The 18964-nt window shown below is 54.3% G+C and overlaps 25 non-coding genes and 14 pseudogenes across 25 annotated transcripts; all 39 read left to right on the forward strand.

The window, feature by feature from the left end:
• Positions 1 to 298: 298 nt before the first annotated feature.
• Positions 299 to 417, forward strand: LOC135601079 (5S ribosomal RNA). The gene has a single exon (XR_010483384.1). It is a non-coding gene; the product is annotated as a 5S ribosomal RNA (ribosomal RNA).
• Positions 418 to 767: 350 nt separating this feature from the next.
• LOC135603738 (5S ribosomal RNA) lies at positions 768 to 886 on the forward strand (annotated as a pseudogene).
• A 350-nt stretch (positions 887 to 1236) lies between these two features.
• LOC135603560 (5S ribosomal RNA) lies at positions 1237 to 1355 on the forward strand (annotated as a pseudogene).
• A 350-nt stretch (positions 1356 to 1705) lies between these two features.
• LOC135602135 (5S ribosomal RNA) lies at positions 1706 to 1824 on the forward strand. The gene has a single exon (XR_010483955.1). It is a non-coding gene; the product is annotated as a 5S ribosomal RNA (ribosomal RNA).
• A 350-nt stretch (positions 1825 to 2174) lies between these two features.
• LOC135600673 (5S ribosomal RNA) lies at positions 2175 to 2293 on the forward strand. Its single transcript, XR_010482989.1, has one exon. It is a non-coding gene; the product is annotated as a 5S ribosomal RNA (ribosomal RNA).
• A 350-nt stretch (positions 2294 to 2643) lies between these two features.
• LOC135600480 (5S ribosomal RNA) lies at positions 2644 to 2762 on the forward strand. Its single transcript, XR_010482801.1, has one exon. It is a non-coding gene; the product is annotated as a 5S ribosomal RNA (ribosomal RNA).
• A 350-nt stretch (positions 2763 to 3112) lies between these two features.
• Positions 3113 to 3231, forward strand: LOC135600251 (5S ribosomal RNA). Its single transcript, XR_010482577.1, has one exon. It is a non-coding gene; the product is annotated as a 5S ribosomal RNA (ribosomal RNA).
• Positions 3232 to 3581: 350 nt separating this feature from the next.
• Positions 3582 to 3699, forward strand: LOC135603348 (5S ribosomal RNA). Its single transcript, XR_010484106.1, has one exon. It is a non-coding gene; the product is annotated as a 5S ribosomal RNA (ribosomal RNA).
• A 350-nt stretch (positions 3700 to 4049) lies between these two features.
• Positions 4050 to 4165, forward strand: LOC135604611 (5S ribosomal RNA; annotated as a pseudogene).
• A 350-nt stretch (positions 4166 to 4515) lies between these two features.
• LOC135599948 (5S ribosomal RNA) lies at positions 4516 to 4634 on the forward strand. The gene has a single exon (XR_010482285.1). It is a non-coding gene; the product is annotated as a 5S ribosomal RNA (ribosomal RNA).
• Positions 4635 to 4984: 350 nt separating this feature from the next.
• LOC135599671 (5S ribosomal RNA) lies at positions 4985 to 5103 on the forward strand. The gene has a single exon (XR_010482017.1). It is a non-coding gene; the product is annotated as a 5S ribosomal RNA (ribosomal RNA).
• A 350-nt stretch (positions 5104 to 5453) lies between these two features.
• On the forward strand, positions 5454 to 5572 carry LOC135599672 (5S ribosomal RNA). The gene has a single exon (XR_010482018.1). It is a non-coding gene; the product is annotated as a 5S ribosomal RNA (ribosomal RNA).
• Positions 5573 to 5922: 350 nt separating this feature from the next.
• On the forward strand, positions 5923 to 6041 carry LOC135600466 (5S ribosomal RNA). Its single transcript, XR_010482787.1, has one exon. It is a non-coding gene; the product is annotated as a 5S ribosomal RNA (ribosomal RNA).
• Positions 6042 to 6391: 350 nt separating this feature from the next.
• LOC135602154 (5S ribosomal RNA) lies at positions 6392 to 6510 on the forward strand (annotated as a pseudogene).
• Positions 6511 to 6860: 350 nt separating this feature from the next.
• On the forward strand, positions 6861 to 6979 carry LOC135601363 (5S ribosomal RNA). Its single transcript, XR_010483659.1, has one exon. It is a non-coding gene; the product is annotated as a 5S ribosomal RNA (ribosomal RNA).
• A 350-nt stretch (positions 6980 to 7329) lies between these two features.
• On the forward strand, positions 7330 to 7448 carry LOC135603363 (5S ribosomal RNA; annotated as a pseudogene).
• Positions 7449 to 7798: 350 nt separating this feature from the next.
• Positions 7799 to 7917, forward strand: LOC135600166 (5S ribosomal RNA). The gene has a single exon (XR_010482493.1). It is a non-coding gene; the product is annotated as a 5S ribosomal RNA (ribosomal RNA).
• Positions 7918 to 8267: 350 nt separating this feature from the next.
• On the forward strand, positions 8268 to 8386 carry LOC135602970 (5S ribosomal RNA). Its single transcript, XR_010484066.1, has one exon. It is a non-coding gene; the product is annotated as a 5S ribosomal RNA (ribosomal RNA).
• A 349-nt stretch (positions 8387 to 8735) lies between these two features.
• On the forward strand, positions 8736 to 8854 carry LOC135602640 (5S ribosomal RNA; annotated as a pseudogene).
• A 349-nt stretch (positions 8855 to 9203) lies between these two features.
• LOC135600754 (5S ribosomal RNA) lies at positions 9204 to 9322 on the forward strand. The gene has a single exon (XR_010483067.1). It is a non-coding gene; the product is annotated as a 5S ribosomal RNA (ribosomal RNA).
• A 350-nt stretch (positions 9323 to 9672) lies between these two features.
• On the forward strand, positions 9673 to 9791 carry LOC135600679 (5S ribosomal RNA). The gene has a single exon (XR_010482995.1). It is a non-coding gene; the product is annotated as a 5S ribosomal RNA (ribosomal RNA).
• A 350-nt stretch (positions 9792 to 10141) lies between these two features.
• On the forward strand, positions 10142 to 10260 carry LOC135603411 (5S ribosomal RNA; annotated as a pseudogene).
• A 350-nt stretch (positions 10261 to 10610) lies between these two features.
• LOC135601838 (5S ribosomal RNA) lies at positions 10611 to 10729 on the forward strand. Its single transcript, XR_010483924.1, has one exon. It is a non-coding gene; the product is annotated as a 5S ribosomal RNA (ribosomal RNA).
• Positions 10730 to 11079: 350 nt separating this feature from the next.
• Positions 11080 to 11198, forward strand: LOC135601898 (5S ribosomal RNA; annotated as a pseudogene).
• A 350-nt stretch (positions 11199 to 11548) lies between these two features.
• LOC135599794 (5S ribosomal RNA) lies at positions 11549 to 11667 on the forward strand. Its single transcript, XR_010482137.1, has one exon. It is a non-coding gene; the product is annotated as a 5S ribosomal RNA (ribosomal RNA).
• A 350-nt stretch (positions 11668 to 12017) lies between these two features.
• Positions 12018 to 12136, forward strand: LOC135600877 (5S ribosomal RNA). The gene has a single exon (XR_010483188.1). It is a non-coding gene; the product is annotated as a 5S ribosomal RNA (ribosomal RNA).
• A 349-nt stretch (positions 12137 to 12485) lies between these two features.
• Positions 12486 to 12604, forward strand: LOC135602292 (5S ribosomal RNA; annotated as a pseudogene).
• Positions 12605 to 12954: 350 nt separating this feature from the next.
• On the forward strand, positions 12955 to 13073 carry LOC135601786 (5S ribosomal RNA). Its single transcript, XR_010483919.1, has one exon. It is a non-coding gene; the product is annotated as a 5S ribosomal RNA (ribosomal RNA).
• Positions 13074 to 13423: 350 nt separating this feature from the next.
• Positions 13424 to 13542, forward strand: LOC135602345 (5S ribosomal RNA; annotated as a pseudogene).
• Positions 13543 to 14175: 633 nt separating this feature from the next.
• Positions 14176 to 14294, forward strand: LOC135604021 (5S ribosomal RNA; annotated as a pseudogene).
• Positions 14295 to 14643: 349 nt separating this feature from the next.
• Positions 14644 to 14762, forward strand: LOC135601217 (5S ribosomal RNA). Its single transcript, XR_010483517.1, has one exon. It is a non-coding gene; the product is annotated as a 5S ribosomal RNA (ribosomal RNA).
• Positions 14763 to 15112: 350 nt separating this feature from the next.
• On the forward strand, positions 15113 to 15231 carry LOC135603439 (5S ribosomal RNA). The gene has a single exon (XR_010484115.1). It is a non-coding gene; the product is annotated as a 5S ribosomal RNA (ribosomal RNA).
• Positions 15232 to 15835: 604 nt separating this feature from the next.
• LOC135600949 (5S ribosomal RNA) lies at positions 15836 to 15954 on the forward strand. Its single transcript, XR_010483258.1, has one exon. It is a non-coding gene; the product is annotated as a 5S ribosomal RNA (ribosomal RNA).
• Positions 15955 to 16304: 350 nt separating this feature from the next.
• Positions 16305 to 16423, forward strand: LOC135599726 (5S ribosomal RNA). Its single transcript, XR_010482070.1, has one exon. It is a non-coding gene; the product is annotated as a 5S ribosomal RNA (ribosomal RNA).
• Positions 16424 to 16773: 350 nt separating this feature from the next.
• LOC135602001 (5S ribosomal RNA) lies at positions 16774 to 16892 on the forward strand (annotated as a pseudogene).
• A 350-nt stretch (positions 16893 to 17242) lies between these two features.
• Positions 17243 to 17361, forward strand: LOC135604418 (5S ribosomal RNA; annotated as a pseudogene).
• Positions 17362 to 17711: 350 nt separating this feature from the next.
• On the forward strand, positions 17712 to 17830 carry LOC135604627 (5S ribosomal RNA). The gene has a single exon (XR_010484244.1). It is a non-coding gene; the product is annotated as a 5S ribosomal RNA (ribosomal RNA).
• A 350-nt stretch (positions 17831 to 18180) lies between these two features.
• LOC135600763 (5S ribosomal RNA) lies at positions 18181 to 18299 on the forward strand. The gene has a single exon (XR_010483076.1). It is a non-coding gene; the product is annotated as a 5S ribosomal RNA (ribosomal RNA).
• A 350-nt stretch (positions 18300 to 18649) lies between these two features.
• On the forward strand, positions 18650 to 18768 carry LOC135602537 (5S ribosomal RNA; annotated as a pseudogene).
• Positions 18769 to 18964: the final 196 nt, after the last annotated feature.

Below are 18964 nucleotides of genomic sequence, written 5' to 3' on the forward strand. Positions count from 1 at the left end.
TTTGGGGCCGAGAATTTTCCGTGACCGATACGCATTCAGTATCGAGGGGCTCGGAGAGAGCTTTCCGGATTGGGGTCGCAATTGCGATTCTGAGATCGTTCTAGAAAGTGCCGATGGTTTCGGCACGCGCTTACCGTGACCGATACGCAGTCGTCGAGCTAGGGCTCGGAGCGAGCTTGTAATAGGGATTTCGTGAACGTTCGAGAAAGCTCCGACGGTTTAGAGACGAGCAAGAGGCTCCGGACGTTGATGCGCCGACCGCGACGTGCACATAGGCGAGGGACGAAGCACGCGAAACGGGTGCGATAATACCAGCACTAAATCACCGGATCCCAACAAAACTCCGAAGTTAAGCGTGCTTGGGCCAGAGTAGAACTAGGATGGGTGACCCCCTGCGAAGTCCTCGTGTTGCACTCCTTTTTGCGTCCCGGGATAGGAAACATCTCACTTAGACCTCCGAGACGATATTTTTGGGGCTGGGAATTTTCCGTGACCGATACACATTCAGTATCGAGGGGCTCGGAGAGAGCTTTCCGGATTGAGGTCGCAAAAGAGATTCCGAGATCGTTCTAGAAAGTTCCGATGGTTTCGGCACGCGCTTGCCGTGACCGATACACAGTCGTTGGGCTAGGGCTCGGAGAGAGCTTGCAATAGGGATTTCGGGAACGTTCGAGAAAGCACCGACGGTTTCGTGACGGGCAAGAGGCTCCGGACGTCGATGCGCCGACCGCGACCTGCGCATAGGCGACGGACGAAGCACGCGAAACGGGTGCGATAATGCCATCACAAAATCACTAGATCCCAATAGAACTCCGAAGTTAAGCGTGCTTGGGCAAGAATAGTACTAGGATGAGTGACCCCCTGGGAATTCCTCGTGATGCACTCCTTTTTGCGTCCCGGGATACGAAACATCTCACGTAGACCTCCGAGACGATTTATTTGGGGCTGGGAATTTGCCGTAACAGCTACGCAGTCAGTATCGAAGGGCTCGGAGAGAGCTTTCCGGATTGGGATCGCAATAGCGATTCCGAGATCGTTCTAGAAAGTGCCGATGGTTTCGGCACGCGCTTACCTTGACCGATACGCAGTCGTCGGGCTAGGGCTCGGAGAGAGCTTGTAAAAGGGATTTCGCGAACGTTCGAGAAAGCGCCGACGGTTTCGCGACGGGCAAGAGGCTCTGGACGTTGATGTGCCGATTGCGAAGTGCACATAGGCAAGGGACGAAACACGCGAAACGGGTGCGATAATGCCAACACTAAATCATCGGATCCCATCAGAACTCCGAAGTTAAGCGTGCTTGGGACAGAGTAAAACTAGGATGGGTGACCCCCTGGGAAGTCCTCGTGTTGCACTCCTTTTTGCGTCCCGGGATACGAAACATCTCACTTAGACCTCCGAGACGATATTTTTGGGGCTAGGAATTTTCCGTGACCGATACGCATTCAGTATCGAGGGGCTCGGAGAGAGCTTTCCGGATTTGGGTCGCAATAGCGATTCTGAGATCGTTCTAGAAAGTGCCGATGGTTTCGGCACGCGCTTACCCTGACCGATACGCAGTCGTCGGGCTAGGTCTCGGAGAGAGCTTGTAATAGGGATTTCTTGAACGTTCGAGAAAGCGCCGACGGTTTCGTGACGGGCAAGAGGCTCCGGACGTTGATGCGCCGACCGCGACGTGCACCTATGCGAGGGATGAAGCACGCGAAACGGGTGCGATAATGCCAGCACTAAATCACCGGATCCCATCAGAACTCCGAAGTTAAGCGTGCTTGGGCCAGAGTAGAACTAGGATGGGTGACCCCCTGGGAAGTCCTCGTGTTGCACTCCTTTTTGCATCCCGTGATACGAAACATCTCACTTACACCTCCGAGACGATATTTTTGGGGCCGGGAATTTTCCGTGACCGATACGAATTCAGTATCGAGGGGCTCGGAGAGAGCTTTCCGGATTGGGGTCCCAATAGCGATTTCGAGATCGTTCTAGAAAGTGCCGATGGTTTCGGCACGCGCTTGCTGTGACCGATACGCAGTCATCGGGCTAGGGCTAGGAGAGAGCTTGCAATAGGGATTTCGTGAACGTTCGAGAAAGCGCCGACGGTTTCGTGATGGGCAAGAGGCTCCGGAAGTTGATGCGCCGACCGCGACTTGCACATAGGCGAGGGATGAAGCAGGCGAAACGGGTGCGATAATGTCCGCACTAAATCACCGGATCCCAACAGAACTCCGAAGTTTAGCGTGCTTGGGCCAGAGTAGTACTAGGATGGGTGACCCCCTGGGAATCCCTCGTGTTGCACTCCTTTTTGCGTCCCGGGATACGAAACATCTCACGTAGACCTCCGAGACGATTGTTTTGGGGCTGGGAATTTGCCGTAACAGCTACGCAGTCAGTATCGAGTGGCTCGGAGAGAGCTTTCCGGATTGGGGTCGCAATAGCGATTCCGAGATCATTCTAGAAAGTGCCGATGGTTTCGTCACGCGCTTGCCGTGACCGATATGCAGTCGTCGGGCAAGGGCTCGGAGAGAGCTTGTAATAGGGATTTCGTGAACGTTCGAGAAAGCGCAGACGGTTTCGTGACGGGCAAGGGGCTCCGGACGTTGATGCGCCGACCGCGACGTGCACATAGGCGAGGGACGAAGCACACGAAATGGGTGCGATAATGCCAGCACTAAATCACCGGATCCCATCAGAACTCCGAAGTTAGGCGTGCTTGGGCAAGAGTAGTATTAAGATGGGTGACCCCCTGGGATGTCCTCGTGTTGCACTCCTTTTTGCGTCCCGGGATACGAAACATCTCACGTAGACCTCCGAGATGATTGTTTTGGGGCTGGGAATTTGCCGTGACTGCTACGCAGTCAGTATCGAGGGGCTCCGAGAGAGCTTTCCGGATTGGGGTCGCAATAGCGATTCTGAGATCGTTCTAGAAAGTGCCGATGGTTTCGGCACGTGCTTGCCGTGACCGATACGCAGTCGTCGGTCTATGGCTCGGAGAGAGCTTGTAGTAGGGATTTCGTGAACGTTCGAGAAAGCGCTGACGGTTTAGTGACGGGCAAGAGGCTCCGGACGTTGATGTGCCCATTGCGAAGTGCACATAGGCAAGGGACGAAGCACGCGAAACGGGTGCGATAATGCCAGCACTAAATCACCGGATCCCATCAGAACTCCGAAGTTAAACGTGCTTGGGCCAGAGTAGGACTAGGATGGGTGACCCCCTGGGAAGACCTCGTGTTACACTCCTTTTTGCGTCCCGGGATATGAAACATCGCACTTAGACCGCCGAGACAATATTTTTGGGGCTAGGAATTTTCCGTGACCGATACGCATTCAGTATCGAGGGGCTCGGAGAGAGCTTTCCGGATTTGGGTTGCAATAGCGATTCCGAGATCATTCTAGAAAGTGCCGATTATTTCGGCACGTGCTTACCTTGACCGATACGCAGTCGTCGGGCTAGGGCTCGGAGAGAGCTTGTAATAGGGATTTCTTGAACGTTCAAGAAAACGCCGACGGTTTCATGACGGGCACGTGGCTCCGGACGTTGATGCGCTGACCGCGACGTGCACATAAGCGAGGGACGAAGCACGCGAAACGGGTGCGATAATGCCAGCACTAAATCACCGGATCCCATCAGAACTCCGAAGTTAAGCGTGCTTGGGCCAGAGTAGCACTAGGATGGGTGACCCCTTGGAAGTCCTCGTGTTGCACTCCTTTTTGCGTCCTGGGATACGAAACATCTCACTTAGACCTCCAAGACGATATTTTTGGGGCTGGGAATTTTCTGTGACTGATACGCATTCAGTATCGAGGGGCTCGGAGAGAGCTTTCCGGATTGGGGTCGCAATAGCGATTCTGAGATCGTTCTAGAAAGTGCCGATGGTTTCGGCACGCGCTTGCCGTGACCGATACACAGTTGTTGGGCTAGGGCTCGTAGAGAGCTTGCAATAGGGATTTCGTGAACGTTTGAGAAAGCACCGACGGTTTCGTGACGGGCAAGAGGCTCCAGACTTTGATGCGCCGACCGCGACGTGCAAATAGGCGACGGACGAAGCACGCGAAACAGGTGCGATAATGCCAGCACAAAATAACCGGATCCCAACAGAACTCCGAAGTTAAGCGTGCTAGGGCAATAGTACTAGGATGAGTGACCCCCTGGGAAGTCCTCGTGATGCACTCCTTTTTGCGTCCCGGGATACGAAACATCTCACGTAGACCTACGAGACGATTGTTTTGGGGCTGGGAATTTGCCGTGACCGCTACGCAGTCAGTATCGAGGGGCTAGGAGAGAGCTTTTCGGATTGGGGTAGCAATAGCGATTCCGAGATCGTTCTAGAAAGTGCCGATGGTTTCGGCACGCGCTTACCGTGACCGATACGCAGTTGTCGGGCTAGGGCTCGGAGAGAGCTTGTAATAAGGATTTCGTGAACGTTCGAGAAAGCGCCGACGGTTTCGTGACGGGCAAGAGGCTCCGGACGTTGATTCGCCGACCGCGATGTGCACATAGGCGAGGGATGAAGCACGGGAAACTGGTGCGATAATGCCAGCACTAAATCACCGGATCCCATCAAAACTCCGAAGTTAAGCGTGCTTGGGCCAGAGTAGTACTAGGATGGGTGACCCCCTGGGAAGTCCTCGTGTTGCAGTCCTTTTTGCGTCCCGAGATACGAAACATCTCCCGTAAAGCTCCGAGGCGATTGTTTTGGGGCTGGGAATTTGCCGTTACCGCTACGCAGTCAGTATCGAGGGGCTCGGAGAGAGCTTTACGGATTGGGTTCGTAATAGCGATTCCGAGATCGTTCTAGAAAGTGTCGATGGTTTCGGCACGCGCTTGCCGTGACCGATACGCAGTCGTCGGGCTAGGGCTCGGAGAGAGCCTGTAATAGGGATTTCATGAACGTTCGAGAAAGCGCAGACGGTTTCGTGACGGGCAAGGGGCTCCGGACGTTGATGCGCCGATTGCGACGAGCTCATAGGCGAGGGACGAAGCACGCGAAACGGGTGCGATAATGCCAGCACTAAATCACCGGATCCCATCAGAACTCCGAAGTTAAGCGTGTTTGGGCAAGAGTAGTACTAGGATGGGTGACCCCTTGGGAAGTCCTCGTGTTACAGTCCTTTTTGCGTCCCGAGATACGAAACATCTCCCGTAGAGCTCTGAGGCGTTTGTTTTGGGGCAGGGAATTTGCCGTGACCGCTATGCAGTCAGTATCGAGGGGCTCGGAGAGAGCTTTACGGATTGGGTTCGCAATAGCGATTCCGAGATCGTTCTAGAAAGTGCCGATGGTTTCGGCACGTGCTTGCCGTGACCGATACGTAGTCGTCGGGCTAGGGCTCGGAGAAGGCTTCTAATAGGGATTTCGTGAACATTCGAGAAAGCGCAGACGGTTTCGTGACGGGCAAGGGGCTCCGGACGTTGATGCGCCGACAGCGACGTGCACATAGGCGAGGGCCGAAGGACGCAAAACGGGTGCGATAATGCCAGCACTAAATCACCGGATCCCATCAGAACTCCGAAGTTAAGCGTGTTTGGGCAAGAGTAGTACTAGGATGGGTGACCCCTTGGGAAGTCCTCGTGTTACAGTCCTTTTTGCGTCTCGAGATACGAAACATCTCCCGTAAAGCTCCGAGGCGATTGTTTTGGGGCTGGGAATTTGCCGTTACCGCTACGCAGTCAGTATCGAGGGGCTCGGAGAGAGCTTTACGGATTGGGTTCGTAATAGCGATTCCGAGATCGTTCTAGAAAGTGTCGATGGTTTCGGCACGCGCTTGCCGTGACCGATACGCAGTCGTCGGGCTAGGGCTCGGAGAGAGCCTGTAATAGGGATTTCATGAACGTTCGAGAAAGCGCAGACGGTTTCGTGACGGGCAATGGGCTCCGGACGTTGATGCGCCGATTGCGACGAGCTCATAGGCGAGGGACGAAGCACGCGAAACGGGTGCGATAATGCCAGCACTAAATCACCGGATCCCATCAGAACTCCGAAGTTAAGCATGTTTGGGCAAGAGTAGTACTAGGATGGGTGACCCCTTGGGAAGTCCTCGTGTTACAGTCCTTTTTGCGTCCCGAGATACGAAACATCTCCCGTAGAGCTCTGAGGCGTTTGTTTTGGGGCAGGGAATTTGCCGTGACCGCTATGCAGTCAGTATCGAGGGGCTCGGAGAGAGCTTTACGGATTGGGTTCGCAATAGCGATTCCGAGATCGTTCTAGAAAGTGCCGATGGTTTCGGCACGCGCTTGCCGTGACCGATACGTAGTCGTCGGGCTAGGGCTCGGAGAAGGCTTCTAATAGGGATTTCGTGAACATTCGAGAAAGCGCAGACGGTTTCGTGACGGGCAAGGGGCTCCGGACGTTGATGCGCCGACAGCGACGTGCACATAGGCGAGGGCCGAAGGACGCAAAACGGGTGCGATAATGCCAGCACTAAATCACCGGATCCCATCAGAACTCCGAAGTTAAGCGTGTTTGGGCTAGAGTAGAACTAGGATGGATGACACCTTGGGAAGTCCTCGTGTTGCACTCCTTTTTGCATCCCGGGATACGAAACATCTCACGTAGACCTCCGAGACGATATTTTTGGGGCAGGGAATTTTTCGTGACCGCTACGCAGTCAGTATTGAGGGGCTCGGAGAGAGCTTTCCGGATTGGGGTCGCAATAGCGATTCCTTGATCGTTCTAGAAAGTGCCGATGGTTTCGGCACGCGCTTGCCGTGATCGATACGCAGTCGTCGGGCTAGGGCTCGGAGAGAGCTTGCAATAGGGATTTCGTGAACGTTTGAGAAAGCGCCGACAGTTTAGTGACGGGCTAGAGGCTCCGTACGTTGATGCGCAAACCGCGACGTGCACATATGCGAGGGACGAAGCACGCGAAACGGGTGCGATAATGCCAGCACTAAATCACCGGATCCCATCAGAACTCCAAAGTTAAGCGTGCATGGGCCAGAGTAGAACTAGGATGAGTGACCCCCTGGGAAGTCCTCGTGTTGCACTCCTTTTTGCGTCCCGGGATACGAAACATCTCACGTAGACCTTCGAGATGATCGTTTTGGGGCTGGGAATTTGCCGTGACTGCTACGCAGTCAGTATCGAGGTGCTCGGAGAGAGCTTTCCGGATTGGGGTCGCAATAGCGATTCCGAGATAGTTCTAGAAAGTGCCGATGGTTTCGGCACGCGCTTGCCGTGATCGATACGCAGTCGTCGGGCTAGGGCTCGGAGAGAGCTTTTAATAGGGGTTTCGTGAACGTTCGAGAAAGCGCCGACGGTTTAGTGACGGGCAAGAGGCTCTGGACGTTGATGCGCCGATTGTGACGTGCACATAGGCGAGGGACGAAGCACGCTAAACGGGTGCGATAATGCCAGCACTAAATCACCGGATCCCATCATAATTCCGAAGTTAAGCGTGCTTTGGCCAGAGTAGAACTAGGATGGGTGACCCCTTGGGAAGTCCTCGTGTTGCACTCCTTTTTGCGTCCCGGGATACGAAACATCTCACTTAGACCTCCGAGACAATATTTTTGGGGCTAGGAATTTTCCGTGACCGATACGCATTCAGTATCGAGAGGCTCGGAGAGAGCTTTCCGGATTGGGGTCGAAAAAGCGATTCCGAGATTGTTCTAGAAAGTACCGATGGTTTCGGCACGCGCTTACCGTGATCGATACGCAGTCGTCGGGCTAGGGCTCGGAGAGAGCTTGTAATAGGGATTTCGTGGACGTTCGAGAAAGCGCCGACAGTTTCGTGAATGGAAAGAGGCTCCGGACGTTGATGCACCGACCGCGACGTGCACATAGGCGTGGGACGAAGCATGCGAAACGGGTGCGATAATGCCAGCACTAAATCATCGGATCCCATAAGAACTCCGAAGTTAAGCGTGCTTGGGCCAGAGTAGAACTAGGATGGGTGACCCCCTGGGAAGTTCTCGTGTTGCACTCCTTTTTGCGTCCCGGGATACGAAACATCTCACTTAGACCTCCGAGGCGATATTTTTGGGGCTGGGAATTTTATCGTGACCGCTACGCAGTCAGTATCGAGGGGCTCGGAGAGAGCTTTACGGATTGGGTTCGCAATAGCGATTCCGAGATCGTTCTAGAAAGTGCCGATGGTTTCGGCACGCGCTTGTCGTGACCGATAACAGTCGTTGGGCTAGGGCTCGGAGAGAGCTTGCAATAGGGATTTCGTGAACGTTCGAGAAAGCGACGACAGTTTCGTGACGGGCAAGGGGCTCCGGATGTTGATGCGCCGACCGCGACGTGCACGTAGGCGAGGGACTAAGCACACGAAACGGGTGCGATAATGCTTGCACTAAATCACCGGATCCCAACAGAACTCCAAAGTTAAGCGTGCTTGGGCAAGAGTAGTACTCGGATGGGTGACCCCCTGGGAAGTCCTTGTGTTGCACTCCTTTTTGCGTCCCGGGATACGAAACATCTCACTTAGACCTCCGAGACGATATTTTTGGGGCTAGGAATTTCAGTGACCGATACGCATTTATTATCGAGGGGCTCGGAGAGAGCTTTCCGGATTGGGGTCGCAATAGCGATTCCGAGATCGTTCTAGAAAGTGCCGATGGTTTCGGCACGCGCTTACCGTGACCGATACGCAGTCGTTGGGCTAGGGCTCGGAGAGAGCTTGTAATAGGGATGTCGTGAACGTTCGAGAAAGCGCCGACGGATTCGTGACGGGCAAGAGGCTCCGGACGTTGATGCGCCGACCGCGACGTGCACATAGGCGAGGGACGAAGGACGCAAAACGGGTGCGATAATGCCAGCACTAAATCACCGGATCTCATCAGAACTCCGAAGTTAAGCGTGTTTGGGCTAGAGTAGAACTAGGATGGATGACACCTTGGGAAGTCCTCGTGTTGCACTCCTTTTTGCATCCCGGGATACGAAACATCTCACGTAGACCCACGGGACGATTGTTTTGGGGCTAGGAATTTCCGTGATCGATACGCATTAAGTATCGAGGGGCTCGGAGAGAGCTTTCCGGATTGGGGTCGCAATAGCTATTCCAAGATCGATCTAGAAAGTGCTGGTGGTTTCGGCACGCGCTTACCGTGACCGATACGCAGTCGTCGGGCTAGGGCTCGGAGAGAGCTTGTAATAGGGATTTCGTGAACGTTCGAGAAAGCGTCGATGGTTTCATGATGGGCAAGAGGCTCCGGACGTTGATGCGCCGACCGCGACGTGCACATAGGCGAGGGACGAAGCACGCGAAACGGGTGCGATAATGCCAGCACTAAATCACCGGACCCCATCAGAACTCCGAAGTTAAGCGTGCTTGGGCCAGAGTAGAACTAGGATGGGTGACCCCATGGGAAGTTCTCGTGTTGCACTACTTTTTGCGTCCCGAGATTCGAAACATTTCCCGTAGATCTCCGAGACGATTGTTTTGGTTCTGACAATTTGCCGTCACTGCTACGCATTCAGTATCGAGGTGCTCGGAGAGAGCTTACCGGATTGGGGTCGCAATAGCGATTCCGAGATCGTTCTAGAAAGTGCCGATGGTTTCGGCACGCGCTTGCCGTGACCGATAACAGTCGTTGGGCTAGGGCTCGGAGAGAGCTTGCAATAGGGATTTCGTGAACGTTCAAAGAAAGCGACGACAGTTTCGTGACGGGCAAGGGGCTCCGGATGTTGATGCGCCGACCGCGACGTGCACGTAGGCGAGGGACTAAGCACACGAAACGGGTGCGATAATGCTTGCACGAAATCACCGGATCCCAACAGAACTCCGAAGTTAAGCGTGCTTGGGCAAGAGTAGTACTCGGATGGGTGACCCCCTGGGAAGTCCTCGTGTTGCACTCCTTTTTGCGTCCCGGGATACGAAACATCTCACTTAGACCTCCGAGACGATATTTTTGGGGCTAGGAATTTTTCGTGACCGATACGCATTTATTATCGAGGGGCTCGGAGAGAGCTTTCCGGATTGGGGTCGCAATAGCGATTCCGAGATAGTCCTAGAAAGTGCCGATGGTTTCGGCACGCGCTTGCCGTGACCGATACGCAGTCGTCGGGCTAGGGCTCGGATAGAGCTTTTAATAGGGATTTCGTGAACGTTCGAGAAAGCGTCGACGGTTTAGTGACGGGCAAGAGGCTCTGGACGTTGATGCGCCGATTGCGACGTGCACATAGGCGAGGGACGAAGCACGCGAAACGGGTGCGATAATGCCAGCACTAAATCACCGGATCCCATCATAACTCCGAAGTTAAGCGTGCTTTGGCCAGAGTAGAACATGGATGGGTGACCCCCTGGGAAGTCCTCGTGTTGCACTCCTTATTGCGTCCCGGGATACGAAACATCTCAATTAGACCTCCGAGACGATATTTTTGGGGCTAGGAATTTTCCGTGACCGATACGCATTCAGTATCGAGGGGCTCGGAGAGAGCTTTCCGGATTGGGGTCGAAAAAGCGATTCCGAGATTGTTCTAGAAAGTGCCGATGGTTTCGGCACGCGCTTGCCGTGACCGATGCGCAGTCGTCGGGCTAGGGCTCGGAGAGATCTTGCAATAGGGATTTCGTGAACATGCAAGAAAGCGCCGACGATTTCGTGATGGGCAACAGGCTCCTGACGTTGATGCACCGACCGCGACATTCACATAGGCGAGGGACGAAGCACGCGAAACGGGTGCGATAATGCCAGCACTAAATCACCGGATCCCATCAGAACTCCGAAGTTAAGCGTGCTTGGGCAAAAGTAGTACTAGGATGGGTGACCCCCTGGGAAGTCCCCGTGTTGTACTCCTTTCTGCATCCCGAGATACGAAACATCTCCCGTAGAGCTCCGAGATGATTGTTTTGGGGCTCGAAATTTGCTGTGACCGCTACGATGTCAGTATCGAGGGGCTCGGAGAGAGCTTTCCGGATTGGGGTCGCAATAGCGATTCCGAGATCGTTCTAGAAAGTGCCGATGGTTTCGGCACGTGCTTGCCGTGACCGATACGCAGTCGTCGGGCTAGGGCTCGGAGAGAGCTTGCAATAGGGATTTCGTGAACGTTCGAGAAAGCGCCGACGGTTTCGTGACGGGCAAGAGGCTCCGGACGTTGATGCGCCGACCGCGACGTGCACATAGGCGAGGGACGAAGCTCGCGAAATGGGTGCGATAATGGCAGCACTAAATCACCGGATCCCATCAAAACACCGAAGTTAAGTGTGCTTGGGCCAGAGTAGTACTACGATGGGTGACCCCCTGGGAAGTCCTCGTGTTGCACTCCTTTTTGCATCCCGGGATACGAAACATCTCCCGTAGAGCTCCGAGATGTTTGTTTTGGGGCTGGAAATTTGTTTTGACCGCTACGATGTCAGTATCGAGGGGCTCGGAGAGAGCCTTCCGGATTGGGGTCGCAATAGCGATTCTGAGTTCGTTCTAGAAAGTGCCGATGGTTTCGGCACGCGCTTGCCGTGACCGATACGCAGTCGTCGGGCTTGGGCTCGGAGAGAGCTTGCAATAGGGATTTCGTTAACATTCGAGAAAGCGCCGATTATTTCGTGATGGGCAAGAGGCTTCGGACGTTGATGCGCCGACCGCGACGTGCACATAGGCGAGGGACGAAGCACGTGAAACGGTTGCGATAATACCAGCACTAAATCACCGGATCCCATCAGAACTCCGAAGTTAAGCTTGCTTGGGCAAGAGTAGTACTTGGATGGGTGACCCCCTGGGAAGTCCTCGTGTTGCACTCCTTTTTGCATCCCGAGATACGAAACATCTCCCGTAGAGCTCCGAGATGATTGTTTTGGGGCTCAAAATTTGCCGTGACCGCTACGATGTCAGTATCGAGAGGCTCGGAGAGAGCTTTCCGGATTGGGGTCGCAATAGCGATTCCGAGATAGTTCAAGAAAGTGCCGATGGTTTCGGCACGCGCTTGCCGTGATCGATGCGCAGTCGTTGGGCTAGGGCTCGGAGAGAGCTTGCAATAGGGATTTCGTGAACATTCGAGAAAGCGCCGACGATTTCGTGTTGGGCAAGAGGCTCCTGACGTTGATGCACCGACCGCGATATTCACCTAGGCGAGGGACGAAGCATGCGAAACGGGTGCGATAATGCCAGCACTAAATCAACGGATCCCATCAGAACTCCGAAGTTAAGCGTGCTTGGGCAAAAGTAGTACTAGGATGGGTGACCCCCTGGGAAGTCCTCATGTTGTACTCCTTTCTGCATCCCGAGATACGAAACATTTCCTGTAGAGCTCCGAGATGATTGTTTTGGGGCTCGAAATTTGACGTGACCGCTACGATGTCAGTATCGAGGGGCTCGGAGAGAGCTTTCCGGATTGGGGTCGCAATAGCGATTCCGAGATCGTTCTAGAAAGTGCCGATGGTTCAGCACGCGCTTGCCGTGACCGATACGCAGTCGTCGGGCTAGGGCTCGGAGAAAGCTTGCAATAGGGATTTCGTGAACATTCGAGAAAGCGCCGACGGTTTCGTGACAGGGAAGAGGCTCCGGACGTTGATGCGCCAACCGCGACGTGCACAAAGGCGAGGGACGAAGCTCGCGAAACGGGTGCGATAATGGCAGCACTAAATCACCGGAACCCATCAAAACACCGAAGTTAAGCGTGCTTGGGCCAGAGTAGTACTACGATGGGTGACCCCCTGGGAAGTCCTCGTGTTGCACTCCTTTTTGCATCCCGTGATACGAAACATCTCCCGTAGAGCTCCGAGACGTTTGTTTTTGGGCTGGAAATTTGTTTTGACCGCTACGCTGTCAGTATCGGGGGGCTCGGAGAGAGCTTTCCGGATTGGGGTCGCAATAGCGATTCCGAGTTCGTTCTAGAAAGTGCCGATGGTTTCGGCACGCACTTGCCGTGACCGATACGCAGTCGTCGGGCTAGGGCTCGGAGAGAGCTTGCAATAGGGATTTCGTAAACATTCGAGAAAGCACCGATGGTTTCGTGACGGGCAAGAGGCTCCGGACGTTGATGCGCCGACCGCGACGTGCACATAGGCGAGGGACGAAGCACGCGAAACGGGTGCGATAATGCCAGCACTAAATCACCGGATCCCATCAGAACTCCAAAGTTAAGCGTGCTTGGGCAAGAGTAGTACTAGGATGGGTGACCCCCTGGGAAGTCCTCGTGTTGCACTCCTTTTTGCATCCCGAGATACGAAACATCTCCCGTAGAGCTCCGAGACGATTGTTTTGGGGCTCGAAATTTGCCACGACCGCTACGCTGTCAATATCGAGGGGCTCAGAGAGAGCTTTCCGGATTGGGGTCGCAATAGCGATTCCGAGATCATTCTAGAAAGTGCCGATGGTTTCGGCACGCGCTTGCCGTGACCGATACGCAGTCGTCGGGCTAGGGCTCGGAGAGAGCTTGCAATAGGGATTTCGTGAACATTCGAGAAAGCGCCGACGATTTCGTGATGGGCAAGAGGCTCCGGACGTTGATGCGCCGACCGCGACGTGCACATAGGCGAGGGACGAAGCACGTGAAACAGTTGCGATAATGCCAGCATTAAATCATCGGATCCCATCAGAACTCCGAAGTTATGCGTGCTTGGGAAAGAGTAGTACTAGGATGGGTGACCCCCTGGGAAGTCCTCGTGTTGCACTCCTTTTTGCATCCCGAGATACGAAACATCTCCCGTAGAGCTCCGAGACGTTTGTTTTGGGGCTGGAAATTTGTTTTGACCGCTACGCTGTCAGTATCGAGGGGCTCGGAGAGAGCTTTCCGGATTGGGGTCGCAATAGCGATTCCGAGTTCGTTCTAGAAAGTGCCGATGGTTTCGGCATGCGCATGCCGTGACCGATACGCAGTCGTCGGGCTAGGGCTCGGAGAGAGCTTGCAATAGGGATTTCGTGAACGTTCGAGAAAGCGCCGACGGTTTCGTGACGGGCAAAGGCTCCGTACGTTGATGCGCCGACCGCGACGTGCACATAGGCGAGGGACGAAGCTTGCGAAACGGGTGCGATAATGGCAGCACTAAATCACCGGATCCCATCAAAACACCGAAGTTAAGCGTGCTTGGGCCAGAGTAGTACTATGATGGGTGACCCCCTGGGAAGTTAAGCTTGCTTGGGCCAGAGTAGTACTATGCAGTCGTCGGGCTAGGGCTCAGAGAGAGCTTGCAATAGGGATTTCATGAACGTTCGAGAAAGCGCCAATGGTTTCGTGACGGGCAAGAGGCTCCGGACGTTGATGCGCTGACCGCGACGTGCACATAGGCGAGGGACAAAGCTCGCGAAACGGGTGCGTTAATGGCAGCACTAAATCACCGGATCCCATCAAAACACCGAAGTTAAGCGTGCTTGGGCCGTAGTAGTACTAGGATGGGTGTCCCCTTGGGAAGTCCTCGTGTTGCACTCCTTTTTGCATCCCGAGATACGAAACATCTCCCGTAGGGTTCCGAGACGATTGTTTTGGGGCTCGAATTTGCCGTGACCGCTACGCTGTCAGTATCGAGGGGCTCGGAGAGAGCTTTACGGATTGGGGTCGAAAAAGCGATTCCAAGATCGTTCTAGAAAGTGCCGATGGTTTCGGCACGCGCTTGCCGTGACCGATCCGCAGTCGTCGGGCTAGGGCTTGGAGAGAACTTGCAATAGGGATTTAGTGAACATTCGAGAAAGCGCCGACGGTTTCATGACGGGTAAGAGGTTCCGGTCGTTGATGCGCCGACCGCGACGTGCACATAGGCGAGGGACGAAGCTCGCGAAACGGGTGCGATAATGGCAGCACTAAATCACCGGATCCTATCAAAACACCGAAGTTAAGCGTGCTTGGGCCAGAGTAGTACTACGATGGGTGACCCCTTGGGAAGTCCTGGTGTTGCACTCCTTTTTGCATCCAGGGATACGAAACATCTTCCGTAGAGCTCCGAGACGTTTGTTTTGGGGCTCGAAATTTGCCGTGACCGCTACGCTGTCAGTATCGAGGGGCTCGGAGAGAGCTTTCCGGATTGGGGTCGCAATAGCGATTCCGAGATCGTTCTAGAAAGTGCCGATGGTTTCGGCACGCGCTTGCCGTGACCGATACGCAGTCGTCGGGCTAGGGCTCGGAGAGAGCTAGCAATAGGGATTTCGTGACCGTTCGAGAAAGCGTCGACGGTTTCATGACGGGTAAGAGGCTCCGGTCGTTGATGCGCCGACCGCGACGTGCACATAGGCGAGGGACGAAGCATGCGAAACAGGTGCGATAATGCCGGCACTAAATCACCGGATCCCATCAGAACTCCGAAGTTAAGCGTGCTTGGGCAAAAGTAGTACTAGGATGGGTGACCCCCTAGGAAGTCCTCGTGTTGCACTCCTTTTTGCATCCCGTGATACGAAACATCTCCCGTAGAGCTCCGAGATGATTGTTTTGGGGCTCGAAATTTGCCGTGACCGCTACGATGTCAGTATCAAGGGGCTCGGAGAGAGCTTTCCGGATTGGGGTCGCAATAGCGATTCCGAGATAGTTCTAGAAAGTGCCGATGGTTTCGGCACGAGCTTGCCGTGACCGATGCGCAGTCGTCGGGCTAGGGCTCGGGGAGAGCTTGCAATAGGGATTTCGTGAACATTCGTGAAAACACCGACGATTTCGTGATGGGCAAGAGGCTCCTGACGTTGATGCACCGACCGCGACATTCAACTAGGCGAGGGACGAAGCATGCGAAACGGGTGCGATAATGCTAACACTAAATCACCAGATCCCATCAAAACACCGAAGTTAAGCGTGCTTGGTCCAGAGTAGTACTACGATGGGTGACCCCCTGGGAAGTCCTCGTCGGGCTAGGGCTCGGAGAGAGCTTGCAATAGGGATTTCGTGAACATTCGAGAAAGCACCGACGATTTCGTATTGGGCAAAGAGGCTCCTGACGTTGATGCACCGACCGCGACATTCACCTAGGCGAGGGACGAAGCATGCGAAACGGGTGCGATAATGCCAGCACTAAATCACCGGATCCCATCAGAACTCCGAAGTTAAGCGTGCTTGGGCAAAAGTAGTCCTAGGATGGGTGACCCCCTGGGAAGTCCTCATGTTGTACTCCTTTCTGCATCCCGAGATACGAAACATTTCCCGTAGAGCTCCGAGATGATTGTTTTGGGGCTCGAAATTTGACGTGACCGCTACGATGTCAGTATCGAGGGGCTCGGAGAGAGCTTTCCGGATTGGGGTCGCAATAGCGATTCCGAGTTCGTTCTAGAAAGTGCCGATGGTTTCGGCACGCGCTTGCCGTGACCGATGCGCAGTCGTCGGGCTATGGGTCGGGGAGAGCTTGCAATAGGGATTTCGCGAACATTCGTGAAAACACCGACGATTTCGTGATGGGCAAGAGGCTCCGGACGTTGATGCGCCGACCGCGACGTGCACATAGGCGAGGGACGAAGCACGCGAAACGGGTGCGATAATGCCAGCACTAAATCACCGAATCCCATCAGAACTCCGAAGTTAAGCGTGCTTGGGCAAGAGTAGTACTAGGATGGGTGACCCCCTGGGAAGTCCTCGTGTTGCACTCCTTTTTGCATCCCGAGATACGAAACATCTCCCGTAGAGCTCCGAGACGATTGTTTTGGGGTTGGAAATTTGCTGTGACCGCTACGCCGTCAGTATCGAGGGGCTCAGAGAGAGCTTTCCGGATTGGGGTCGCAATAGCGATTCCGAGATAGTTCTAGAAAGTGCCGATGGTTTCTGCACGCGCTTGCCGTGACCGATGCGCAGTCATCGGGCTAGGGCTCGGAGAGAGCTTGCAATAGGGATTTCGTGAACATTCGAGAAAGCGCCGACGATTTCGTGATGGGCAAGAGGCTCCTGACGTTGATGCACCGACCGCGACATTCAACTAGGCGAGGGACGAAGCATGCGAAACGGGTGCGATAATGCCAACACTAAATCACCAGATCCCATCAAAACACCGAAGTTAAGCGTGCTTGGGCTAGAGTAGTACTACGATGGGTGACCCCCTGGGAAGTCCTCGTGTTGCACTCCTTTTTGCATCCCGTGATACGAAATATCTCCCGTAGAGCTCCGAGATGATTGTTTTGGGGCTCGAAATTTGCCGTGACCGCTACGATGTCAGTATCGAGGGGCTCGGAGAGAGCTTTCCGGATTGGGGTCGCAATAGCGATTCCGAGATCGTTCTAGAAAGTGCCGATGGTTTCTGCACGTGCTTGCTGTAACCGATACGCAGTCGTCGGGCAAGGGCTCGGAGAGAGCTTGCAATAGGGATTTCGTGACCGTTCGAGAAAGCGCCGACGGTTTTGTGACGGGCAAGAGGCTCCGGACGTTTTTGCACCGACCGCGACGTGCACATAGGCGAGGGACGAAGCTCGCGAAACGGGTGCGATAATGGCAGCACTAAATCACCGGATCCCATCAAAACACCGAAGTTAAGCGTGCTTGGGCCAGAGTAGTAGTACGATGGGTTAACCCCTAGGAAGTCCTCGTGTTGCACTCCTTTTTGCATCCCGTGATACGAAACATCTCCCGTAGAGCTCCGAGACGTTTGTTTTGGGGCTGGATATTTGTTTTGACCGCTACGTTGTCAGTATCGAGGGGCTCGGAGAGAGCTTTCCGGATTGGGGTCGCAATAGCGATTCCGAGTTCGTTCTAGAAAGTGCCGATGGTTTCGGCATGCTCTTGCCGTGACCGATACGCAGTTGTCGGGCGAGGGCACGGAGAGAGCTTGCAATAGGTATTTCGTGAACATTCGAGAAAGCGCCGACGATTTCGTGATGGGCAAGAGGCTCCGGACGTTGATGCGCCAACCGCGACGTGCACATAGGCGAGGGACGAAGCACATGAAACGGTTGCGATAATGCCAGCACTAAATCACCGGATCCCATCAGAACTCCGAAGTTATGCGTGCTTGGGCAAGAGTAGTACTAGGATGGGTGACCCCCTGGGAAGTCCTCGTGTTGCACACCTTTTTGCATCCCGGGATACGAAACATCTTCCGTAGAGCTCCGAGACGTTTGTTTTGGGGCTAGAAATTTGCTCTGACCGCTACACAGTCAGTATCGAGGGACTCGGAGAGAGCTTTCCGGATTGGGGTCGCAATAGCGATTCCGAGTTCGTTCTAGAAAGTGCCGATGGTTTCTGCACGCGCTTGCCGTGACCGATACGCAGTCGTCGGGCTAGGGCTCGGAGAGAGCTTGCAATATCGATTTCGTGATCGTTCGAGAAAGCATCGACGGTTTCGTGACGGGTAAGAGGCTCCGGACGTTGATGCACCGACCGCGACGTTCACATAAGCGAGGGACGAAGCATGCGAAACGGGTGCGATAATGCCAGCACTAAATCACCGGATCCCATCAGAACTCCAAAGTTAAGCGAGCTTGGGCAAAAGTAGTACTAGGATGGGTGACCCCCTGGGAAGTCCTCATGTTGCACTCCTTTTTGCATCCCGAGATACGAAACATCTCCCGTAGAGCTCCGAGATGATTGTTTTGAGGCTCGAAATTTGTCGAGACCGCTACGCAGTCAGTATCGAGGGGCTCGGAGAGTGCTTTCCGGATTGGGGTCGCAATAGCGATTCCGAGCTCGTTCTAGAATGTGCTGATGGTTTCGGCACGCGCTTGCCGTGACCGATACGCAGTCGTCGGGCTCGGGCTCGGAGAGAGCTTGCAATAGTGATTTCGTGAACGTTCGAGAAAGCGCCGACGGTTTCGTGACGGGCAAGAGGCTCCGGACGCTGATGCGCCAACCGCGACGTGCACATAGGCTAGGGACGAAGCACGCGAAACAGGTGCGATAATGCTAGCACTAAATCACTGGAACCCATCAAAACTTCGAAGTTAAGCGTGCTTGGGCCAGAGTAGTACTAGGATGGGTGACCCTATGGGAAGTCCTCGTGTTGCACTCCTTTTTGCATCCTGGGATACGAAACATCTCCCGTAGAGCTCCGAGACGATTGTTTTGGGGCTGGAAATTTGCTTTGACCGCTACGCTATCAGTATCGAGGGGCTCGGAAAGAGCTTTCCGGAATGGGGTCGCAATAGCGATTCCGAGTTCGTTCTAGAAAGTGCCGATGGTTTCTGCACGCGCTTGCCGTGACCGAT

This window comes from Musa acuminata, chromosome BXJ2-1 (assembly GCF_036884655.1).
Source record: "Musa acuminata AAA Group cultivar baxijiao chromosome BXJ2-1, Cavendish_Baxijiao_AAA, whole genome shotgun sequence".
NCBI classification, from domain to species: Eukaryota; Viridiplantae; Streptophyta; class Magnoliopsida; order Zingiberales; family Musaceae; genus Musa; species Musa acuminata.